General features: G+C 37.5%; 1 long non-coding RNA gene across 1 annotated transcript; it reads right to left on the bottom strand.

Annotated features, from left to right (window-relative positions):
- Positions 1-249: 249 nt before the first annotated feature.
- LOC148650930 (uncharacterized) lies at positions 250-17427 on the bottom strand. Its single transcript, XR_015925613.1, has 2 exons — positions 17127-17427; positions 250-1572 (listed from the first exon to the last, which is right to left on the bottom strand). It is a non-coding gene; the product is annotated as an uncharacterized LOC148650930 (long non-coding RNA).
- Positions 17428-18899: the final 1472 nt, after the last annotated feature.

The following is an 18899-nucleotide window of genomic DNA, read 5'->3' as shown; positions in this document are numbered from 1 at the left end:
ACACATTTACTTCATGTGATTTGAATTATTGTGGAACTCCCTCCTCCTTCAGAAGAGTTTTTGCAGACTTCCACTGTTGGGCTGTTTGTTTGAAGCTTTTGTATAAAATTGCCAACGGGATTCAGATGAATAAAAGAATCTAATTTAATGTAAAAAAAAATAAAGGGGGGCATAAGAACCTCAGAGAAGATAACTCAGAAATGTGCAAAACTCCAAGAAGACTATGAGAGAAAAATCTTAAGACAATACTTTGTGTCATGGTCAGTTGAACATTTATTCCTGAAAAAAGACAGAAATTGGCATCATTTGTATTACACACCATTTGACGAACAAGGCTGGGATTCTTTTGAAAATTTTATAATTTCTAATTACGTATAGAGGGCAAAATACAGCACAGAGCTACTTTTGAGGATATATCATTTATGAAGTTTTAAAAATCCTGTTTGATTGTAAATGTACAGTCATACTAAGTAATTTGTACCTTAGTGCTTCTAAAATCTAAACAGAAGAGTTTATCTTTACATTTCCTGTGGTTTAAGAAGCACCCCCCCCCCACATCCTTTTGCTGTAACACCTTCTTTGACTAGCTGTTAGGACCTGCCTCAGTTCCAGTTGGCGTGACAGCAGTCTCTTTCAACGCCTCCCCTACTAGGTGGAATGACGGGTTACTAAAGAGTAAGATCATCTGCCATTTCACATAATCCTTTAGGGAAGGTAGTCTAGGAATTTATAAAAAAACAAAACAACTCCAGGTGCAACAACCCTATAATACAACTCCTTGAAGAGTCATGAAGGCAAAATAATTGATATGGGTAGATGGTAACTTAGGAACCAATCAGCTTGGTTGGATTCTTGGATCATTAGGTACAGAATTTTAATATCTCACAGGAATGAAAAAGGACTAAAATTCAACCGTAACTATTAGATAGCTTGATATATATCGAAATGAATGTGGCATTTACAGTGCTATGGCACAAAGGGAGATTTCAGTTCACTTTGAACTCAGTTTTTTTAAGAAGCAAAAAATGTCACCTCACAGTTCTCATAAATAAACAGCCTACATCAAACTACTCTAACTTTTTTGTCATTTCTGTGATAAAACAACCGATATGGATTCTAGACCGCAAAAAAAACAATAATAGTCCTTCAAACATAGTTTTTTCTTAAATAACGTACAATAGCTAGCAACATCCTACAAAATCATGTTTAGATTGAAATGTTGGAGATCCCACAGAGACCAAGCCCTTGGAGCCCTTTAAGACAGCAGTCACTTTAGACTCTCTGGGGGCCACAGTGCTCCTTGGCACCCACCACGCTCAGGCGTTCGTGAAATGAAATCCGCAGCATGGAAACCGAACAGAAGGCCTGTGGAATTTTAAAAATCCATTTCCCCCTCTGTTGTGGCTCCACTGCCGCCTGAGAACCTCCAGCTCGATGTTGGCAACATCTGGACTGCATTTGGAGCTGGCTCCCGAGAACACAGTGCTGTGCACCTCTGGAGCATTCAAGTCTGCAGCTCCTTCGGGCCTGCTGGTGCCGAATTCATTCTTCACAGCTTCCCTTCTACGCCGGCTAGAAATAAAACGGGGGGAGAGAAAAGGGATGAGAGCAAAACTAACTGCTTTTGGGAAACCAAAGAGAGAGCGTGAGATGGCAACAGTTCCCCAGAGATGTGTTGCCAATTCCCTTGGACTAATAATAATTAAGGCTTGTGATTATTGCGCCTGCATAGTCAAAGATTCCTCTACGGGAGAAGCCTTTTACTCCGAACTAGGTGTCAATCAAAGGGAACAGAACCTGAGGCGGATGCAGCATCGTCTGCTTGCCTTTTTCATTAAGATGCATGTCGCTATTGTGCCCCTTCGGATTCTTTCTCCATGCAAATGAGTGTGCAGTCATGTGGAAAACTTTGCCCTCCAGAATGCACATGCTTTTCTGCACACCCACCACAGGGAGCTTTTTTAGAAGAAACATGATTATATCGCAGCCATATGGGCTCATTTATATTCCATTACAGGTTAAGCTAATAACAGCCAGGAATATGCTAAATGGTTCCAAGTCCACTAAGAGAGTATTATAAGTTATTCAGTCATTTGATTACCCATTGCCCTTTTTTCAAAGACCCCAGAAAACTTAACTAATTAATTTATATAGCTGATTTCTAATGTGTAATACATGCAAACCTCATATACTGATGCACAAAAGAGTAAAAAAGCTGAACTTCCCATCCATCCATTTTTCTAACCATTTCTCCCAATCCAGGGTCATAGGGAAGCACAAGGCAGAATATCGCCTGGACAGGGTACCGGTCCATCACAGGGCAGATAGACACAAATATGGACATGCTCTAACTTACACAAGTTTTCGCAGAAGCCAGTTAACCTACCAGTTTTTGGTATGTGGGAGAAAAGCAACAGAAGGAAGCTCACTGAAACACAGGGATAACAAACTCCACACACAAAGTACCCCAGGAACTGAACCCAGGGCCCCAGCCCTGCAAGGCAGCAATACCAACCACTGGTCCACTAGGCCACCCCGTCAGAAAATTGAATGTGTTAAACAAAAACGTTTTTTTTAAATCACAGAAAACATTGACAAGAAGCAAATCAAATAATTGTGGTGCATTTCAATATGGCACATGACATTATCAAAATAGATATACAGTATTAGAAGGTTAATTCCAGGTATGGCTTCCTGATAGCATTGATGCACAGACCTGATCAGCCCCTGCACAGACTGCTGTGGGAGGTTCTGCTTCTCCTCCTGCACAGCTGCAGTGAGCCGGTTGCTGTTGTCTCCTGTTGACAGCAGTGGAGAGTGCTCCCCAGAATTGAATTCATTGTTTTCTCAAAGTTGTGCTATTGTAATCCTAGCACTGTGTGATCTCGCATTGTCCTATCAGAAAAATGGTAGTTCTGGATTGGCTTGCAGTAAGATTTGATAAACTATTTTATACAATATGCGATTAAGCAGTAAGGTTGCTCTCAATCTGTACTTAAAGGTAAAAAGACTGATTCTTTCTGATAAAGAAGAATCCCTTCCTATCTCTCAGAAAGCTGCTTTCAAGGTCTACTGGTTGTTGAAGCACAATCCTTTCATTCTCCTGGTAACTTCACAGGTCACCTACAAACATGCCAATTGTAACCAGGTGACGTTCATTACAAGAAAATGAGAAAGGTGAAAAGAAGAGGAGGCTATTCTTGCTGTCATTAAAATCAGGTCTTTCTGATAAAATAGATTCTAGACCCTGACCCTGAAACTCCTATTGTACTGAATATTGTTGTCTTATATCAAAGCTGATACTCCAACCTTGATAAGCCTATTGAAAAATATCTGATTTTGCTTAACTCAAAATAGGCTGCCACAACCATTTGTGTCTTTTTCTTGCCAACTCATAGTTCCAGCAAAGAGATGGCTCATGAAAGGACTTCCTAAAATCATAAGAAGAGAGTAGTGGGGAAACAAATTGGTGCTAGGGGAGAGTGTCTAGAGCCAATTAGAGAAGCATTCTGCACAGAAGGTCGTGCTACTGTGGAATACTTTCTCATCTCCTGCTGCAAAAAAGTTAATTAATGGGAAAGGCAGATGGAAACTTGCTCATTAATATTTCATTTGAGAGGCAGTTATTTTGCATTTCCATAGTGGGAACAGTCAACAAAGTCAGGAACATGAGAAATATTACAGCTTCCAGCCTATCAAGTTCATTTAGTTGCTAGTAGGTATTGAATACTAGAATCTGTTCTAGAGGAGAATAAGAAAGCTTACAGCATGAAGGAGACATTTTGCTAACTTTAATACCTGTGCTTGTTGCAATGCTGATCTTGGCCTTATCCTGGGACATTTTCAAAACTTTCCTCAACAGATTCTTATTAAAATGGACATCTATTGACAACTGAGTGACTGGAATCGAAGATGAAGATTAAACTGAAGCCTGAGAACATACATTTGCTGTACAGTGCAATTAGAATAAATTATCAGTGAGGAAATCACCCAGACCATTCAACTCGCAGCACCCAGTACATATACAGTACATACATTAAGTTTGAACATTCCCATCCCCAAAGTCATCAGCAGTAACCCCTGAAATTCTAGAGGTTTCCGTTTTGCTCTCTTCACACTGTGCTTTTACATCAGCTGTGCTCCCCTGCCTCGCTCCGTGTGCCTCTGTGTTCCTCAAAGCTGTAGACTAAGTTTAGCAGATTGCAGGCAAAGCTGCTGCTCTCTAGCACACTCCGTTACACTGGCATCACAGCAATACTGTAATTTGACCACCTGAGCTGACGCACATGGAAGAAATTAAAAGGAAAATTCAAGTATTTTTTTTCACTTTACATGGAACTAATTCTTCATCAAGTTTTAGTTTTTCTCCCGGTTATCAAGATACTTGTTTTTTTTCTTCTGCTTTCGGTATTCAGACGTGTGGAAAAGTTTACCTGTGTGTAAAATACAGAAGTGTAAATCCACACAAGTTACACTTAAATGTACTCTACACAAATACATGAACAACTAGTACAAACCGCTATGTGTGAGAGATAAGATACAAAGCTTTTACTTAACATTAACATTTCTTCCTATAGTATATACATTCGGAATGGACATACAGTGCTTTGCCTTTTTTCCCTCGGTACTAGGACATTATTCCTGGAATTCTGACTCTGACCCATACTGAGCTCTCTTCTTTCAAGGCAGAGATAAAGAGTGAATTCTGAACTAGCTAGTATGACCTTGTTGCTTTCCATGAAAAAAAAATAGAAATGTAAAATTTCAGTTCTGGAGTGAAGGGAATTATTGATGGCAACAAGTATCCTGTGGGAAAAAGTATTTTGTTCTGCACATCTCAGTTAAAAAAAACATTTACTTTTAAACTTTACAACCTTAAATATTCGGAAATGCATAATTCTGAAGTTTGATCTAAGATACATAATTGATATTCATGATGGAATTCTGATTCATACTTCTCCTTTTGTGACTCAGGACACCACAAATCCATTTTTATTTCTCCCTTCTCCCCTTATCTGCATTACTAATAATGGCTAATGGTGAAAACACACTGTTTCCATTAAAAAATTTCATGGTCACATATTCTCATTCACAACTGGCACAAAGACAGGCTGTGTGGATAATTTGGAGAATAATTTAATTTAAACTCTTTCTCTTATTTTCTTTCACTCATTCCCCAGGAGAAACCTGTCTTCATAGCTCATCTGTCGTACTCTGAGAAAGGGCATGCACAGCTGCAAATCCTTTTGGCATATGAGGTCACATTTGCTCATCTGTAAAATTTCACTTTCTCCACGTAATTATCTATGCTGAGTTTTGGATATAGACTTATTTTCCCAAAGCTATTTTTATGTTGTCTGAAACCATTTCTCCAGGAAGAGATATTATGGTGACTTCTCTTTGACACACCAGGAAAAGGCTTTCTGACAGCTCACTCAGGTAAGCACTTAACATTTCCATCGCCCATTAAAAAGAACAAACAAGGCATAAAAAGTGGGCAATAAAATGTATGCAACTTGTGTATACTTTTAGTTCCTCTTCATTCCTTCATTTTGTCTCCCTCCTGACTACCACCTGATATTTCCAGAGAAAAGTAAAACAGTTTACAACCACCTTTAATGGGGTCTACTTTTTACACCGAAAGGAAACAAGAAAAGTTTTAACTTCTTTCTGTGATGCCTGTGTGCTAATTGATTTTCTTTCTAATTGTTGAGTGTTACAAGCTGTTGTCACACACAACGAATGGCACTGAACAAAATTTGCATCTGAACAGAATCCACAAAGCTGTTCTTCCTTTATTATTATTATTCCCATTGTATTAATTAAAAGAGCATTTTGCCTGTCAATGTCAAAGCTGATAATGTCAAATCAACTGGACATGTTTTGCTAAACCAAGCTCGAGCTTCTATTGCCCACCTCTGTTAATACTGATATATAAGTCCAACTTTTTTGAAGCTTTCTCAATGTTTCAGTGATTGTAATCAGTACGTTGGGCACTGCTGAATGTTTAAAAATGTCTCCATGATACATGAATACAATATATTTTTGGGAAATGTCCAAAAGAGGGGGATTAAATAAAAAATGGACCTTCTTTAAAATAAATACTACTTATAATAAACCTAATATTTTATTAAAATTAAAACTTTAATATTTTTTCAAAGATAAATATTTCCAAAATTCATATAATGTATATTTTCACATTTCTCAACTCCAGCCCAAGGTCACCATTTGATAAAAATAAATCAGCTATTTAACTCTTTTCCCCTCTTGAGGGTTTTAGTTCTGTGCTGTGTGTCAGTAAACATAATAGAATAACCCATCATGGATTATTTGCAGCTCTGCACTGGATTATAGTACTGTCAAAAACATTTTAGCATGATGGCAAGATCTCATTACAGCATCGTTTTCAACAGCCCGATAGCCTTGGAATTCTCACTGCAGATTCCCACTGTACATTCATTTTTCCTGTATCGAGTGACAGCTCTCATCAGCTACAGAATGCCCAACAGTGACTGAAATGGGCTGATGATGATATTTATAAGAATACGTACATAAGCAAAGAATATAAAAAGTGAGAATGTGAAACCTGAAATTCCTCCAGAATTACTAATTCTAATGTAGGATGGCAGTGTAGAGCAGTAGTTAGGGTTCTGGATTTACTAACAGTAAGTATGTGGGTTAAAAATCCCAGCTAAGACACCACAGCTGTACCCCTAAGCACTTCACCCAAAATCTTCCAGTAAAATACCCTGCTGTATAAATGGGTGCAAACGTAGGTCACTTTGTATAAGTGTCAGCCAAATAAAATAGCAGTACTTTTTAAATATTGAAACATATATTTTAACTGACTGGTAAATACTGAAATCTGGTCCCGGAGCTTAGTAATAAGGCCCTTCATGACCCAGGATGATCACATTGTGTCTTGAAAGGGAACTGGTATTTTTTCTTATTTACGGGTAAATCTCTGATTTCATGTTTAGGTATTCATACTCAATCCCTGGTTTACATTTTTTCTGTATCACATATAATTCTGACAAAATACAGTTGTACTAACTAATAAAAAGTGTCTTTTAAAATGTCTTTGGGTGGCTGAATGCTTGTGACAGTGTTAGCTGACCTTTCAGAAAATAGATTACAGTGACTGTCGGAATGCCTTACTTCATACTTTGCTTTTAATAAACATACCTGAACGGTATACAGTATCTGAACACTACTGCTCAGCAATGACTGCACCGCAGACATCAGCTATCTTTGTGTTTTTTTATGACGCAGAAAACATCGAATCCAGGATTAGATCAGTACGGCCTCAGGGAGAAAAAGGTTTCCAGTATCCTCTAGTGTCCAAGAGAGGCACTGGGCAAGTTCTGAACAACAGGCAGGACAAACCGGTGTCTTTCTGGAACCTGAGGTATTTTGGAGTTATTCTGGGTAACAGAATGCTGGGGCAAGGAGAGGAGGAAAATCCGGGCTTGCTGTACTGTATGTTGGTTGAGTGGGGAATTGTGTCAGCACGCAAGCTGCAAAGGGTCAAGTGGAGGTTAGTCCCACACTGAAAAATAAGACGAAACAGAAAAAAGACATGATGTCTTGGCTGTGGAGCCTGCTGCAGGCTGAAATGTTGCTTTTTTCTTTTCCTCAACTTCTGCTTGTTTTTGTCATTCTCTGTCTCCTGAACACTCCCACATATATACAGTATATTCTAACTCCGCTGCTGTTAGCAGCGTTTTCCTGAGAAATGTTTGTGGCTTCCTTATCTGTATAGCAAAGACGCCATTATAATTAAATTCGAAGTGGGAATTTATTGGAAAAAGCTCTGTAGTAAAAACCTCTATTCAGTACATAATACTTGCATATATTACCACTGTTCTTTTAAAAGAGATACTAAATTCAATGGTGGATTCACATTCTGTATATAATAAACAGGAAATAATCAGACGTTAACACAATCTGAAAAAAACTGAGTTCCTTCTAAACTGCATTATTGCTGTTTGGCACATGGTTACTGAGAAGAGGAGGTTAATTCTCTGGTGTGAAGTTAGACTGAGTTAGTTAGATGAGGTGGGTGATATAGAACGTGGGTGTATACAACACATATCAGACAATGTTGTGGAAACAGTTTCTAAGAATCTTCAAAAAATATTAAATGTGCTTCTTTTTGGGTGGTTGACCTATGGTATAGACTGTACTTATAACCTTTTAAGAGCCTTATACTGTATGTACTATAAACTTCATAAGAAATGACGTCAGGAATGATAGCAAGTTACAGCTGGAGTAAAATGTAGCTGTCATAATTCCTCCTGCACTTTCACATTGCATTTTCTACTAATTCCAACTACGAAACTTCACTTACCTTATTTTTTGTAATTAAATGTAAAATTAAAAGTTTTTACCCAACTAAAATATCATGACAGTACCCAAAATTCTTCCTTGGCACACCAGTACACTAACATAAAATGAGATTTCTATCAAATTAAGTTTGGCAACACAATACCAAATTAAAACACAAGTCCATTTGCTTATATTAAATTGTAAAAATACATTCACTACTAGTAAACCAGCATTGTTAGATGGGGTATATTAGTATTCGGATCTTACTAATCCAACATAGAGCTGTAAACTGTCCATGAAATGTCAGATTTATGAAGTCACACTGTGCATCTGAAAATTCCTTTTTTCCATATCATCGGATTGCTAGCACTAGCATTTGCATCAGGAAGTCTGTTGGTTTTACTTGTCATGTAACACAATTTTCCTTCTTGATCACATTAGGGACATGAAATTAGTTTGCTCTGTGCTTTCATTTACTGCTGCAAACACAGAAGAAGTTACCCTTGGTGCTGTTGCTTACAGTTGAAATAACATGATTTGATCCTTTTTATATGGAAGGACGCTTTTTGTCCACACAAAAGTATAAATTGATGGCACGTAGACATTTCACCAACCAAAGTTCTAAATATAGGTAAGTATTTTATTTTATTGTTTTACAAACGAGAAACATGTATGAGTGTCAAAGTCGCTGTGGAAAAGTTGGTTCCTCAGGGTGCTGCAGCAAATTCTCTGTGAGAAATCTGTAACAGGTAGCCACGTCTGAGAATCCTGCCTGTTCAAAGATCACAGTGGCTCTCAGCCATAGTTACTTCTTTTCCCAGAGAGTCGAAGTCATGTGAAAACATTAGAGACAAGGATTTTCTTTTCCTCTTTGTATCTGAAGAAAAGCTAAGCCATGAGATTGATAGTGATTTTGGCTAGAAATCGATACTATGGTGACTCATTGAGAAGCCATTAGTAGAAACCAAGACATTAAGTTACTTGGATCAAACAAGCAGTGCAGTACATCTGTTTCTGGATAAAATGTTGTTGTAGGTTTGGAAAGTATTTAAATAAATCATGTAATTACAAGACTGAGAGCTTGTGCAGAGAGAAGTATATTTCAGTTGATGATGGTACACCTCCTGTACACACAGCTTTTAAATGACCCATTCAGCGTTATTTTAAATTCAGGTGACAGCATGTTTGATTAGGGAATCCCATGTTACAATATGGCTGATCTCAAGAAAAGCCTGAAAATGACAGAGGAAGAATGCATTCAGGACAGTTACTTCTTACAGTTGTGGAAGGGATGTTTAGGTAAAGTACCACTATAGGAAACACTTGGGGAAACAAACATGCAGAGATTGTGCATGTTTGCTCATTGTAATTTTAGGAAAAATTGTTTGCGATACATAAAATATTTTGACTGCTATAGATGTAATGTTTTTCACTAACATTCAGTGCCTGGATGCTAACCAGTCTAATAACATTGATGTGGTTGCCCATTAATTAAGAAGCTCGGATGACTGATGTTATGTTTGGACTCACTTCCTCATGTTTGTGAAAATGGTATTAAAATGCTGGCAGTACTCCAGCTTTGGAAGTATGTGCATTAATTCATATCACTTACTCGGTATTACTGCATCCCTTTAATTAGTCACAATATGTTAAGCAACAAATTAATTAATCATAATTTCCCTTAGCTTTGCCCAAATTGATTTATTACCTTAAACTGACTACTACTGTAGCTGTGTATCTATTTAACATAAGGCAAGTATATTTTTTTAAATTCTAATCAGCTATTTTAATGTTTTAACTTTACCATGGTAGAATATTGTTACATTCAGCACAATAAGGAAATCTGTGGATGACTGGATTGTTTAGTTGTGTTACATCTGAATTTTGTGGCAATTGGCAGCAATTCAATCTAATTTCTTTGTCCAACTATAATTCTTATATTTCTTATAATTCCTTTTGGGAAACATACATTCACCTCAAAATGTGGGTGGGGGTTATTATATAGTGCAGGCATCACATTTACAAAGGATGTGGAATTTGAGCCCCTTCATGATGATATTTGACTTTTGAATGTCTTTTGACATTTGACATGACATTTATACTGTATGTGTCTATTTTATTTCACACTGTAGGTCTAGATGCTGCATTTAAATATCAAATAAACAAAATACATAAATATAATATAACACTATTATAAAGATAATACTACTAGTGTTATCTAGTAGTAAAGAGAACTTTTATTTTATATAGCATCTTTAATTAACTTTAATATTGCAACCTTATTGTAAAGTGCTACCAAAATTAGAAATTTCTCTTGGAGAAAAAATTACCATAGTTTGTTGCCCAGTGATATTTTTCTTACTCTAAAAGGAGATGTTTTTGTTGTTTTGTGAACAATGTAAACTTCAACCAAAGGATTAATTTTTTTTAAAAAAAGTGGTTTATTCTTCCTCTTTAGCACCATATCGCGTAACATCAGAGCAAAAACCCAGAGCTGTTCCTGTATTGAAGACTTTCTCCACAAAGGAAGGAGCACTTGCCCTTTATTCAGGAGACCTGACCCTGAAGGCCGAAAAGATAAAGCCCAAGAGGAAAAGGCATAAAATTGCTGAAAGCTGCTTTAGAAAGAATGTACTGTATCTGAACAGCTGCAAACTCTGAACAGTCTGACAGATGCCATACTCAAATATGGAAGTCATCAGCATAGTATATTGTTTTTTATGTTTTAAAGGAATTGTAAAGCACATGCTTTTTATTTAGTTTTTAATGGAGGTTTTACAGGGTAGCACTGTAACCTATAGAATAAGGAAAAATAGTTTGTTGTAGTTTGCAAGGAGAAGTATCTACCTCCGTATTATTACTACATTCTCTTAAAGAAGTATTTGGTGTTGGTGGGATTGGAGAAAGTTTCTCAAGATTCTCAAGATCATGTACACAATGCACTTTTGTTCATTCAAATATTACATATATTTAAATAATAATAAGTGGAAGTTTTTTCACTTTATAACTGTTTTAGTAGTTTTGCTAGTTTCTGTAGAACAAAATAGCCTGAGAAGGTTGACATAATTGTTTAAACAACAGTAACTAATTATGAATCTTAAGACTTCATGAATGCAATTCCAAAATAGTTTAATTTATATGATGTATATAAATATTAAAATATGTCTTATGTTATATTATAATATTCTGCTCTTGTCTTAATAAAAAAACGTTTTTTTTTTCTACCAAACTCGCTTCCTTTAATTATGAGATGTTACATGGCAGTAATTTATTGGTAGCAGCATGGATATTCAGCCTCGCCAGAATATGGGATGTACTTTCTATAATGTACTGAACATAGTGCGATACCCATTTGATACAATGATAATTGACTTCATATGTCTTTTTTATTTTCTCACTATGTTTTAAAATGGCTCGGCTTTGTGTTTGTGCTCCTCAAATCTCATCCGCCCTATAGAGCACATCTTGTGCCGTCCAGCTTCAACAGTCTCACAGACAGTAGCTGTCACCTTGTATAGTTCTTTAGTGAATGAGAAGGAGTGCTTCTTGAAAAATGAACCGAGACAGTACCTGTACAGCAAGATCCATTCTCCTCTCCAGTGAAAAGCTTACAGTCAATAGCATGACAGCTGGCCTGCTGCTTCAGTATTGTATGGCATGTGTTCTATACTGTTTCTTCCCCCTTGTCGGTCTTTTCTGCTGTAAAGGGCTCTCTTAAAGCACCAGTCACAAGACGTGTATTCACAGTGGCAAGCATATTTTGCTGGTTGTCAAGATCTATAAAAATAGACTGCCTAAAAATGCTGCATGTATGAATTCCACCCATGGTCACACAGCATTGAGCACTTGTCTCTCACTTTTCCTATCATCAGAGTAAGGGAAGAAAGTATCCTGTTTTTTGTTATATGTACTAGGGGTATTTGACTGACACATTTATTCTCGATTCAGAACTTGTTAACTTATTGGGTTCAACTTTACACTTTACAACTTTACACCTTGAACTGCTGCAACTGCTATTCAGCTGTTAAAGAGTTAAACAGTAAAGTAGTGCTATTTTTCCAGGATTAGAAAGTCAGACATAAAAATATAAAAAATGAATTTACAGATGTTTGGAAGGAAGGTTAGATGCTAAGCTCACCTACCTCTTTTCTCCTACGTATATATAAATAACGGTTTTTGCGTTTTTCTTGTACCACATCTTCACCCCTGGAGCAGCTCCCTGGCTCATTCCATAAGTAAGTGAGAAGGGTTCTGTCAACTTCATTCTTACGGTCAGACTGCCATTCTCTCAGTTAGGCAAGTTAGGCCAAACAAACTCATACATTTGTCCCTCTCTGGGTTTCAGAAAGATCTAACCAATCTACCGAAATAAAGGTATTGGGCATTTGACAGAAATATATGTAATTTTAGCACTTGTAATTGACATAGTATATTCATGAAGTCTCTCATCATGCCAGCTATTAATGATATTCATGTAACATTAAAAAATAAACTCATGTTGAAACAAAGAGTAAACCTTTTTGTACCTTAACCCTCCAGGTTGAATCTAAATTGCACTTTGTCCTAGTGCTAATCATTTGCTTAAATCAGTTAATTTACCTTCGAATTCTTTAAAACTTCTGACACCTCTTCTGTCAGCATTTTAAGGGTTTTCTTTCTTATGCAGAGATGACACTGGATATGTTATATTTTTTACATCCAGTTGTGATGTTGTTTCCCAATGGCACTCCAGTGGAATTGCATCAAAAGCTTATAAACTGAAAAATGTAAAAATGTACAACAAACTTCTAGTAGCATGATGACTAATGCGGTAAAGATTTTGCATAATTAAATTATTTAAAATCCAGTTCTTCTGTTGTAGGTCATTAAAATGATTGTCTATATTCATTGCTTTCTTCCTATTAGTCCAGATTTTATCAGCTGAGCTACAGTGACTACAGTACATTGCTTCAGCAGTGGTGTCTTAAGGCTTTGGAAGATCCTGACTGGCTTTCCCACCAAATGTAGAAGCTTTTATATGCTGGAAGAGGTAGATAATGTGGCAAACAGCAATGCGAACTCTGCCTGGGGGATACACAGGTCACACGTTATATAATAAGACAAATTGAGATAGTGTAGTTATGATAACTGGTCCTTTAAAGCAGAAGGCATATAAAGAATATACTGTAAATAATGCAACCATATGAGAGTGAAGGAAGATGTAATGGGAGGTCCTGGGAGCTTTTTTGTATGTTCTATCACCCATTAGACATTATGGAAGAAGGTATTTAAAGAATGGGGTGTACGTGTTTGCTAGTTACAAGTAATGTATTTTCATTAATAATGTTTTATGAAGGAATGCATACAAGAATGGGTAACTGTCCTCTCTTTTCTGTTTGCTGAATGGTAGCTGTTTGCTGCCTGCAGGATATAGGAGAGCAGCAAGAGAAGAATGCTGGCGAGGCTGACGGGACACTGAGAGAAGATTGTAGAAACAGACAGACATCATGGTGACTCTGCAAAGTACTATTTACTAATTACCCAGCTTGTCAGTACCCTGGAGAGGCTCTGCATGTATGGGGGAACTGTGTACCTGTGGTGTGATACGCAAAGAAAAAGCAGAATAAAAGTTTGCAAAGCACTGAAAAGCATAGTAAAGGCATGAGGAAACATACTGTATAAGTACAGCCAAGCGTTATACAAAGAGCAGGAAACTGGTCAAGCAAAAGTGAATGTAGGACACAAGCATGATAAAATTACAGGGAAACAATTCAAAACAGTTTGAAAATGTACCCTGGAAAACTTGTGTTTATCTTCTTTGAAAATATTGCATTGTGGGTGTTTGAAAGCAGATGTTGTTGAAGCTGACACCCTGGCTTCTTTAGAGTAGCATCTGGATGAGATCCTTGCATCATTTAGCTACTAACTACCAAGTGGACTAGAAGAGTGTCATCTTGTTGGAAACCTTTTTATGTTTGTATGAAGCAATTTACTTTTTAGGGTTGTATTTAACTAGTAACTGCCAAATTAGCTGATGTAAACTTATTTACCCATTGGCTCATTGAGTATCTGCAGTTTGTATAGTGGGATAGGACATCCAGAGTTCACAACTATCTATCTATCTGCTCTTACGTTGTTTTAGATCTGTCTACACATTGCTTCCTCCCTCTGACAGCACATGTATCCTCTTTATCAGTTTGCTCTTCATTCATCCACTGCACATGACTAGAACAACTCAACATGATTCTAACCAGTTCTTGCGTCTGCACTGTTTTTCCGGTTACACATTCTCATTGAACACTTGGCCATGCAAATATACACCAGGAATGCTTCACACAAAGTTACTCATTCCCACAGAGTGGATTTCCACTCACAGTGCACATTTTGCTGTCATGCACTCAACCAAGGCTTCAGGAAGCTGAACCTGGGTCTCAGTCGGCAGCCCTGAAAATATGAACAGCTTGTATACCAGAATTCTGTCTCTGTGCTTGGTTTTCCATCTTTCTGAATCGTACACTACCTCTTACATTCCCTTGCTTAGCTCACTGTCCCTCAATGTGCACATTACAGTGGCATTCACCATCTCTCTCAACACTGTAGCTTTGCACTTCCTGACATTTATCTTACATTTACTTGCTTTCTTAAGTTCAGTCACCGTCCGAAACATCTTTTCTTTCCACTCACTCAGGCACATCTTGTCATCAGCACAATCTGACACACTCGCCCACTGCTGCTCATTAAACCCAGGTGTTGAAAATGTACAACCCTGATTTCAGTATTCAGCTCCTTTGTTCATTCCCAGTCTTGCTTCACTCTTACGATGGACAGCCCATTGCTCATTTTCTCACAAACCACAACCAATTCTGATTCTCACAATTTCTTAATCTTTACCAACAACTTCCCAACAATGTCACCAAATACATAAATACAAAACCTACGAACTTCCTCTCGTATTTTTGCACTCACAATGTTAATCACTCCATCCATCTTCTAAAGTGTTTTATGCAGTACAGGGCCATGGGTGGGAGCCGGAGTCCAACCCAGCAAGCACTGGGCGCAAGGAGGGATACACCCTAGACAGGGTGCCAGTCCATTGCAAGGCAGACACCCCAGGGCCAGTTAGCCAATTAACCTTCTAGCGTGTCTTTGTGCCGTGGGCAGAAATTGCTGTATTTGGAGGAGACCCATTCAAACAGGGGAAAACACACAAACTCCATGCAGATAGCACCCCAGGAAGAGACTCCAGGGCTCCAGCAATGAGAGGCAACAATGCTGACCACTGCAGCACCCATGCTAATCTCTCCCTATGTCAAAAGTATTTGTGTACACGTTTTACCAACAATTGACAGGAGACATTTCCCTCTGTAATTCTTAAATTCAAATGTTTTGCCTTTACCCTTGTGTATCGGTATCATGATTGCCAATCCTTAAGGAATGAAGCCCAGCACAGCTTGAATAAGCGATGCAGTTCTCCTGCAATTCTGTAACCCCCTGCCTTCCACATATCAGCAGATAACTCATTCAGCCCAGGTGCTTTTCCATTTTTCAAACGTTTTACATCACTCAGTATGGCTACCAAACTAATATCTTGGCATTCATGCATCACTCCTCTATCATCAAACTCACATCTGGATATATTCAACTTATTCTCATCACTCATTTCAAAGAAAGATCCAAAATATTTCTTCCATCTCTCAGCAACCACTTTCAATTCCCTCAGCATCTCTCCCTTTTCAATCTTCACACCATTTACACTTTCACGCCTACAAATGTAGCTGCATTTCTTTTGCAATTGCTGTGAAGTACTAAACATTAATATTAAAGAAATGACATTCTGATGCACCAAATTGTTTTTTTAACCAGATTTGTGTTATGGTAAATAAATTCAGATTAGCAAAGCAAAGAGCAAATCTTTCATGTTTGTAATGGATCATTTAGGAGATAGTAAATGTGAATTTGTCGCAGTATCTATAGTCATTTTTCACAGATACTGAGTGTCCCATGCCCAGTTCAAATTGAAAAACCTGTATTTCTTCTGCATTGAGGACTATTATTTGTCAAACTTAGTTGTTAACAAGATCTGTGCCATTTTTAAAAACACAATGTTGTACAATGCACTATGAAATATTTGTGGGTTGAACCAAAATCCTTTTAATTGGATAGTTTTTAGCTTGTCCTCTGGGTGACTGATTTAAAAATCCATCTTTAAAAAAGTCCAAAAGTCCATTCATTGGTAAAGTATTCACATACTAGAGCTATACTATGAAACACATCATAAATATTCTATCAAAAACAGTTTGTTTTAAAGTGCTCTATACATTCATATTCTCATGCCAGAAATGCATATCACATATTAATCTGCAACAATTAGGTGGCTATTAAACCTCCATTTTGTTACTTATTGAAAACCACTGTATCTGATAATTCAGAGGCTGTGAAAATATTAAACTTACAGTCTGTGTAAATGTCCTTTTTTGTGGTTGTGAACTGTGTGAGTGCATTAAGAGGAATTTTTGCTGTTGAATGCAACAGCGAGAAAGAAAAAATATATTCAACTTCCTTTATGAGCAAACTGCACATGCAGGCTGTGGACAGACAATGTTATTGTTTATAAACAGAAGTGTTATTCTGTGATAACAGGAACATTACAGGTCTGAGCATGGAACAGTCAGTTTTCTCATTAATGTGACTCACATTCTAGACTAGCTAATCTTTGGAGAAGCCTGAACTGAATGAGTACACCTGACTCACACACACCGGCAGAAGGAGAAAATAAATACTGTAATCACAACTTTTGAATGGATTTAAACTTTACTTACATTCCAGGATGGGCCAGTATCTGGAGAGGATTATCTCAAGAGCTGAACAGTGGTGACACTGCAAAAACAAGATGTACTGGGGATCTGCACTGTTGATAGGCAGCCTCTGTTTTGATTTCAAACAATGCTGAGGCAGTTTTTTTTTCTTTTACTGTCTCTTCCTAAGACTATAGCTAAAACTTTTTTTTACAGCATACAAAAATATAGGAACAAGTAATAGGTTTATTCCATGCTGAAAAAAAGGAGAAAGAAAACACAACGTTTCGGCCGTGGAGCCTTCTTCAGGTGTGAGAGAGACAAGGCAGGAGGCAAAGGTATTTGTGTCTCTCTCACACCTGAAGAAGGCTCCACAGCCGAAACGTTGTGTTTTCTTTCTTCTTTTTTTCAGCATGGAAGAAACCTATCACTTGTTCCTTTGCAGCCTATGCACGCTGACGCAGCTACCCACCTGAACTAATACAAAAATATATATTTTTAAAAAAACAAGTGCACTTTTTCCATATGTACTTTATTCAGTGCATTTTTTCTACACAAAAGATTTTTGAGCTTTATACTCGTAATGAAATATTGAATGTGCAATGGCTCTGTTTTTGACAGAAGAAATCACAAATCTGTTATGGATGTTGGGAGTGAGTCTTTTTTAGTTGAAGCACATCTTGCATACCTGTGGCAAACCTCACTCTCTCTTTCCCCTGATTTTATTCAGTAATCTAATACTGTTGGTTGTAAAGCAGGATTTAATTTATTTTTGAACAGCAATCCAGCAAAGTAAGTCAGGGTGATGGTCTAAGTAAAACAATTGCCTAGAATATGTTTTTTTTGTTTTCTTTTTTTTTTCTCCAACTGCCTTGGCTTCTGTCTTTATTACTTCACACCCCTTTTCAGCTGTATGGTATGTTTTATAGACTCCTCCTGTGGAAAGAAAGCACGAAACAGGCACCAGGCTTTATTAGCGGTATTCCAGTAATAAAGCCACTGGTTCACGAAGCAGGCTGCAGAATTTCCTGCTCCTTAGAATTCTAGCCAAAAATCAGGCCGTCATTACTTCTGGTAGCAATCCAGCAGCTAGATGATTGGAAAGCAATCCAGCATGGCTTAAGACCAACTATAGACTGAGACACAAAGTTATTCTGTCTCTAGGCTAGTGTGTTCTTGTAGGAGTGAGTGCTACTAAAATAATCACTTACTGGATAAATTTCACTCACCAGTAGTATGTGATCAATATACTTTTTTATCATTGGTGGAAGGTGATGACAAGGATAAGTACATTGGCACCTTTCCTAACTTTTCACAGTTCTTAAACTACGTAATTTTTGAAACTGATAACTGCCAACAGGCATGTATAATAAACACCAGACGAGTACTGGCAGAGGAAGCTTTAATTCCTGCAGAAAAGCACATCTTTTAATGTACTTCGTGACCTCAAGAAAATAATTCCCCCCCCAACACTGCTTTTGGGGTAATGGATACCATGCTGTTAAATTAAATATTTTAAGAGAACATTTAAAAAGCTTACTGTTTGCAGAGAGTCTTGTTTATTGCCCATAAACTTTGTCCTAGGCTCTCATCTTCATGTTGCAGAGATGTCTGTATGCACTACCCTGAGAGCCTTGTCTTGTTTTCCTGGTTGGGTCAACCAAGGCAGTAAAGTCTCAGCTGAGTATATATGGTCTTGTGATCATAAATACAATCTTCAGACAAAGTAACTTGTACAAGACAATGTGGCACCACCTTCTTTGAAACCAGTGTCCTTACCTACGGTATGTACAAATC

The sequence above is a fragment of the Lepisosteus platostomus genome, chromosome 12, assembly GCF_059453375.1.
Source record: "Lepisosteus platostomus isolate fLepPlt1 chromosome 12, fLepPlt1.hap1, whole genome shotgun sequence".
Lineage (NCBI taxonomy): Eukaryota > Metazoa > Chordata > Actinopteri > Semionotiformes > Lepisosteidae > Lepisosteus > Lepisosteus platostomus.
This window is presented reverse-complemented; position numbering and strand designations above follow the sequence as displayed.